Genomic DNA, 7,997 nt, shown 5'->3' with positions numbered 1-7,997 from the left:
GCCGCCTTCCGTTTTCAACGTACGAAGAAAGTGTAAAACTCTTGCAGCTCAGAAAGCTTACACTACGTCCTACGCCTTCCCTATTCAACTTACGGAAAAAGTGTAACTGATGCGACGCCAGTTTACACTTTCTTCGTAACTTGAATATGGAAGGCGGTCTGGCGGAAGCTCAATATTTGACTTCATAACTTGTTAAATATGGATATTTTTTTAATACAAACGCATCACTTCACTTCAGAAGGCCTTTATTAACCCCCCAGAGCCATGCGGAGCACATATTTATGATGGATGGATGTGGATGGAAGCACTTTCTTCAGCTCAAACTAGTTACTCCCATTCACTGCCATTATAAAGCTCGGATGCATCAGGATATTTATTAATTATAGTTATTTATAGTTATTTTTATTAATTATAAATATGAATTATAGTTATATTCATTTGAAAGTGAACTAATCCTTTAATTGAAAGCTTGCCAAGATAGGCATTTTAACATATTTTTGTGTGTGTTTGTCCGTTTAAGCGCACACTCAAAGCTCAAAGTAACGTATACATGTCCGTCTTTCGCTCCATCTTAGATTGCGCACAGAGAAATCAGCCTTTTTTTTCCTTTTTTTTTTTTTTAAGTATTGCGCATGTCCGACAGGGAGAGACTGTATATTACGACAGTCATGTTACATGATTTGACTGATTTAGATGTTATGTAGGAAGGGCGACAGCACACCGCTTTAAAGTAAAGGAATAGTATGCGGCAGTATATGTATAGTATAGAAAATTTATAGAATAGTATATCCTCTTTTAATATCCTCTACTGTATATCAAGTCATCTGAAGGCAGTAGGCGGAGAATAGGCGGTCTTTTTTTGGCTCTTTGCAATGCATTCAACCACATGAGCATCTACACTACGAAAGCATTTTAGACCTCGTTTACACTTGTATTTAGCATTGTCCACTTGTGATTGACGCTAAATACAGGTGTAAACGAGGTCTAAAATGCTTTCGTAGTGTAGATGTTCATGTGGTTGAATGCACTGCAAAGAGCCAAAAAAGATCGCCTATTCTCCGCCTACTGACCTAATGCGTACACATTATGGGAAGGGCTCTAGATTTAAACTGAAGTCTGGTGAAGAACCAAGTTTGTTTGAAGACGAAAAATGTACCAAGCACAATGTTCTCTCACCATTCCTGATTTCTAACACACACAGCATTCGGTGTGGTCTTGCCGCTATCAGAGCAGAAACGAAAGCTGATGCTCTCTGTGTGTTTTTCCGGCACCTCCGGTCGTGTCCATATGTAAATTGCATGAGCTTATTTCGTCCATTAAATCGAAAGATCTAAAAAACCCTATACATTTACCTGCCCATAGACCCTCCCCTCAAAGAAATCAGGACAGAAGTGGTTCAAAGTCGACAAAAGAGATGGATTAAAACACCAGGTGTAAACGAGAATATGTGTCCCTCATCTACATGTGATCCGATCGACCAAAACACATCTTAATACCAGGTGGAGACAGAGCCTTAGAATAAGTCATGTGATATTTTAATGGTGTTTTTGGAAGTGGTGTTTTTGGAAGTGACGAAGGCGAAGAGCCGAAACATTTGTTATCTCCTGTGTGTAACGAATAAAGTGTTTCAGAGTGCAGACCTTTTCTGCATTTTCATTTTAAATTCACCATGAAATCAAAATTCACAATTCTTATCTTTTATATATTATATTGCAGGGATATTGCAGTATTGATTATAAATTATCCGTGCATATAATTTTTTAAAAATTCATGTGCCTCGTAATCTTTAATCAAAATAACTTCCCCTCCCTTTTGCAGTGTCTTCTCTTCTCTGATGACAAGGGCGGGGCAACCTGTCACTCACATGAGATCCACCAATAGCAAACCACAACCATCCATTCGATTCCTCATGGACAAAATCAAGTCCTGCTCTACAGTTTTTCTAGTTTGAGAAGCTGTTTCACTGGAATATACATCACAACAGGGAAGAAAAGAATATTGCAACTTCCATTTCATGCAATGACTTTAAGGTATTTCTCTTTTCATAGTTTTATGCACTGCATACATTTATTTGATACATAGAAAGTTTCTTGCTTCACCTCTGCCAATAGTCCAGCTCCATGGTCACTTGTTAAGATTGGCTTTTCCAAGGCCTCACAGCAAGAGTTGTCAGCATTTTTAATAGCCTTGAATGGTATCAAGTGGAAAGTTGTAGCCCACAGTGTTTGGAGTAGGTAAGAACATAAAGAATGTTGAGGCTAGAGAAGATAATTTCAGGAAGAAACAATTCCCAAAAACCTAAAACAGCCCAGTGTAAAATAATTGGTGCATATTAATGTAATATTTACGGTCAAAAGTTGCTTGTCAATAAATACATTAAAATGTTTCACTTTAAATAATTCAATGAACTAGACAGGAACATTATCTGTCAAACAGACAGCAGCTCTTAATGGATTCAGGAATTAAGGAAAATGGATGAAGGAAAACTTGCAACTCTCTGTCTACCCAGCTAACAAAAATCTATTCTAAGCATGTTTTGCTAATGTTCCCATTAAGTTATATGAATGTTAGTTCAGAATGTTCTCTTTTTTTATGTTTTAAAAACGTTATGTGAATGTTAAGGGAACGTTCCATATTATCATTTAGCAAACATTATGGGAATGATTTTGAATGTTCAAAGAACATTCAAAAGTAGCAAGTATAACATTTCAAAAAACATGAGATGAATGTCCAACTAAAACGCTTCATGCGATGAATAAATAATTTTTTTGTGCTAAAGTTTTGAGAACATTATTACATACCAGATAACTTTTAAATAATATTCTGTTAATGTTACTGGAAGAATGTTTGTTCATAATCTTGAGAGAATCTTGCCAGAATGTTCTGAGAATGTTAGCTGGATAAACACATCTGAAACATGGCCTCATGAATATCCTGTTCACCATTTTAATTTCACTTCCTTTTCTTTTCCTTTCTTTTTTGTATTTAAAATTATAGGGTTTGTTCACCCAAAAATGAAAATTCTGTTAATTGTGATTACTCACCCTCATGTCGCTCCACACCCACTGAAGGTGCGGTCACACTGCACTTTTCATTTCATTGACTTCCATTCAAACCATAGACTGTAAAAAAATATGGACGTAGCGTCCGTGACGTCACCCATAGAGTTCTGAACAGCAGTTTTGACGCCTAAATGAGGCCGCGGCCATCTTAGCTGCGCGTCACCGCACGTCACTCCCGGATAACTGAAAATGGGCAAAGAGGCGGGGAGGTGGTTTGAGCTGATATGACTGGTTGCTGAAACCACGCCTGCCTAGCTCGACGTGACCATGTTAGCAGCAAAGGAGCTATCTATCTATCTAAGATACGATCTAAAATATTAATGAAGATAAGTTTTATCATCAGAACGTTCTAAAGGTTTACTGTCAATCTACGGTGTTTTTTAAGATATAGATGCTCCAACACCAGTAGTGTTGGTTGTGCAAATAACAACATGGAAAATCAAATGGGACTTCATACCTTTATAATGAAATAGAGATCGCGAGATGAATCCAATCCGTGGCACTTGGGTAAAATATGAATGTCCATTGCAAAACAAAAAAACATGTCATATTTCTTCTGAATGATCTGCTCTCTGTCATTGTTCTTCAAGAAAGGATGCAATCTGAGCAGCGATCGTATCTAACAAACAAATGAGCCTGTGTCCAAAGTATATTTTTTTCAAAATAGTGCAGCAGTTTTAGTTATAATATCCAAGCAGTGCTGTCGGATTTTGATATCCTCCCGCCATTGTCATTGTAATAAATCTCACAATCAAAACTTTCAGCCAATGCCACGATCCAACAACGTGTGTTCTGTGTCTCTTCCCCATGCATGCACATCTACACAGACACACATCAGTCTCGAATATTATGCAGCAAGCCATATTTTATAATTGTATAAAATAATCGAGCACAAATACGGCTGAGATGCCAAATTCAGCAGCAGCTGAGGTAACATGACGGCTCACAGACAGCAGCGCAATATACCTGTCACTCAAGTGACCACGCCCTTAATTATGCAGAACTTTAAGGCTTAATATAATTTAAACGGATAAGTTATAAAAAAAATTCACCCCCCTCAGAGTTGTCATGAAGGGCAAAAATAGCAGTATAGACCAAAACCACAATTTGAACCAACTTGTAAACATGTTTTTTTCTGCTATAAACTTGGCCAATTTAACATGGGACTCTATGAGATTCTGCTCTCTTTTGGAGCCTGTCCCTAGCGGCCAGTCGATGAATCGCAATTTAAGTTACTTCCGTATTGGCTTCACGAGAGAAAGGGGGAGGTTGCCGCTTGATTCAAACGCATGCGAATGCGTCAGACCCCGGAAACGCAACCTCGTGCGAAAAATTTCGCAAGTCGCTGCGTTCCAAAGTTCAAGTTTGGTGAACTCTGACCTGTGAATTCGCATCACGTGAAGACGTGCGACCAGTAGAAGATCGATTCGTCACGGCATGACCTCTTGGCTGAATTAAAAGAATTATATTTTTGCAGTAAAGTCGAGTAGGTTCTGTATTTTTACATTTTAAATGTATTACTTTAAGTTATGTGTTGAATTCATGTTTATAAAAAAGACGCTGTAGACCGCGATGTCATATCATGACCGTTACAGCATCCGAAAAAAATTCGCATGTTCAAAGTCTAGTGTGACCGCGGCTTTCAGTGTGCAAAGGCCTTAAGACCTTCGTTCATCTTCAGAACACAAAGTAAGATATTTTTTTATAAATCTGATGGCTCAGTGAGACCTCTATTGCCAGCAATGTTACAGAACCTCTCAAGATCCAGAAAGGTACACAAAACATATATAAATCAGTTCATGTGAGTACAGTGGTTCAATCTTAATATTATAAAGCGACTAGACTTTTTGTGCGCCAAAAAAAAAAAACAATATCTAGTGATGGCCAATTTCAAAACACTGCTTCGAAGCTTTACAAATGTTTTGTTTCGATTCAGTGTTTCGGATCACATATCAAACTACCAAACTGCTGAAATCACATGACTTTGGCGCTCCGAACAACTGATTCGAAACAAAAGATTTGTAAAGCTCTGAAGCAGTGTTTTGAAATCGGCCATCACTAGATATTGTTGAAAAGTCGTTATTTTGTTTTTTTTGGCGCACAAAAAGTATTCTCATCGCTTTATAATATTAAGGTAGAACCACTGAACACACATGAACTGTTTCAAATATGTTTTGAGTACCCTTCTGGATCTTGAGAGGTTTGGTGACATTGCTGGCAATAGAGGCCTCAATGAGTCATTGAATTTCAACAAAAATATCTTAATTTGTGTTCTGAAGATGAACGAAAGAGATGAACGTCTTACGGGTGTGGAACGACATAATTAATGACAGAATTTTCATTTTTGGGTGAACTAACCCTTTAAGAGATAAATGAATCAATACCCATGATGAATGAATAAATCCCATGATGAATGAATGAATCCCATGAGTTACTCACCCTCAAGCCATCCTAGGTGTATATCTTCTTTCAGACAAACACAACCAGAGTTATATTAAAAAAATATCCTGACTCTTCTGAGCTTTATAATGGTAGTGAATGGCAATAGAGATTTTGAAGCCCAAAAAAGCACATCCATCCATCATAAATATAATCCATCACTCTGTTCATAAATGTATAATTTCACTGTAACAAGGACATCTTAAAGGTCCCGTTTTTCGTGGTTTTTTGAAGCTTTGATTGTTTATAGTGTGCAATATAACATGTGTTCATGTTTCGCGTGTAAAAAAACACAGTATTTTTCACATAATTTACTTATCTGTATACCGCTGTTTCCACTGTCATAAAAACGGGCTGATGACTTCCTTGTTCTATGAAGTCCCTCCTTCAGAAATACGTAACGAGTTCTGATTGTGCCAGCGGTTCCTGTGTTGTGATTCGACAGCTCTGAGCGCACCGTGCCCGGAAAAGTCACACCTCTTACCATAACGTGGAGATGCACGCGCTCAGTGTTATTGTAAACATGTCTTTAATTTTACCCTATCAATTTGAGCCGGACTCAGACCCGGTGATTGGACTGCGGGATGAAAATAACAGCGTTTCGACGACATGGCGACAAACACACTGTACAAACGCAACTCTTGTGTATTCCTGTGGGCGGAGGTTAGTCAAAAAACTGTTTTAGTGACGTCATTAAAGAAGGAAGTAGAGGGATGTAGTCCAAACTTGCCGTTCGATGTAGGCGACTTCTGTTAAATAAAATATCTCGCTTGGCATTGAACTTTGAGCTTTAACATTTTACAGATTTTATTTATAGTCTAACAACAACATTACACACTAACTAAAGTTTGAAACATGGGATCACGAAGAACGGGACCTTTAAAATAAAATGTAACCAACTTTTCTTCGAATGCTGCATTTTGCAAAAATGCACAAAGCAGTTTATAGACCATTTTATACACAACATTCTATAAAACATTTTATTTGAACAGATTTGTAATCCCAAGAAGTGTTATAATAGTGTCACTCCACAACTAGGCCCTAAAAGTAATGCAGAGCTGAACACAAATTCTACAGTATGTAACCTTATTTTACAAGATCAGAAACGTACAGTAAATAAGCAATAATGCTACCATCATTTACAGGCTCAGAGATTTACAGTACAATAATAGCAGGTGCATAGCAGAAGAGGATCTCTTTCCAGTGTCCAAGAAATGGATTATATAAACCAGCATTTATAAGCTGAACATGAATAATCACAGAAATAAAATGGATTTTGAGTGTCAAATGGATTTTGCATAGATAGTCAATCACCGCCAGACATTATTATTTCTTGCCAGGCTAGACATGGCAATAAAACACTATCATTTACAGTCCTTTTGACAACATACAGTAGCACTGCTCAAAAAGTATAAATAACTGCACTGACCACCTCTATCTGCAAATATATGTTCCTTTTTTGACCATATAACTTTTATGGCCACATGTTTTGAGATTAATGCCTTGATTTGATGATTCGCAGATGGGACAGAGCTAAAGCGAAGTACACCTGCCAAGAAATAACTCAAATGCCGTAATCCTCAACCCTCAAAACCCATTTCAACTCTCCTAAATTAAGAGAACCGAACTGCATATGCACAAAATTAAAACACACACATATTTGATATGTAATTTGAATCAAATGCTACATCCATAACACTTGGTACAATGATATAAGAATTCAACCCACGACATTCACAAACAGGTTTAAGGCAAAAAACGAATACAGCAGACTTTGCCCTGAGCAGGACACAATAGAAAAGCAGGTCATATGTGGTTTTGTTTGGCTCAAATAAAAGTCAAAAATAAGCCGGCACTGATAAAGGAGCATTTGCGGTGGGGTATTATGTCAGCTAATCTCATTGAGACCTACACTTTCATATCCTCAAAGGAAGTTATTACAACTGGTGGCATGATTGTTCAAAATCAAAAAAGACATATTTAGGGAAGAACAAAACAAATACTCTATATATAATGGGAATACGCTAACATACATTTTACAGACATTGGGATGTGAAATATGTGGTAAACACAATTAAATGCTAAAGAACATTCCTAAACAGACTCAAAGCTCACAATAGAAACAATCAAGTATTTAAAGACCTCATGAAATGACTCAGTGAGTGCATTTGAAATATGTTGCATTCAAGTCAGGTTGGAATGATTGTATTTACACCACCAAGTCATAATTATCAGTAGGAAATTTTCTGAGTTGGTGATGTGTTAAGGCTTGAATACACCACCTGACTTTTAAAATCTGAGCAGATTTTAAAACACTAGGCATCATTTATGTGCCAACTTTGTAAATGGTTACAAATTATAACTAGGTATCATGCACTAATTGACTGAGGATCACTACTAGGGATGTTGCGGTGAGGGTATTTTCACACCGGTATAGACCTTATTTTCCAGAGAAACAAGCGCGCCGCCATCTTTAGAATATTGTCTTTTAACTTC

The sequence above is a fragment of the Megalobrama amblycephala genome, linkage group LG13 (genome assembly GCF_018812025.1).
Source record: "Megalobrama amblycephala isolate DHTTF-2021 linkage group LG13, ASM1881202v1, whole genome shotgun sequence".
Lineage (NCBI taxonomy): Eukaryota > Metazoa > Chordata > Actinopteri > Cypriniformes > Xenocyprididae > Megalobrama > Megalobrama amblycephala.
The sequence above is the reverse complement of the archived record's forward strand: the minus strand, read 5'-3'. Positions refer to the sequence as shown.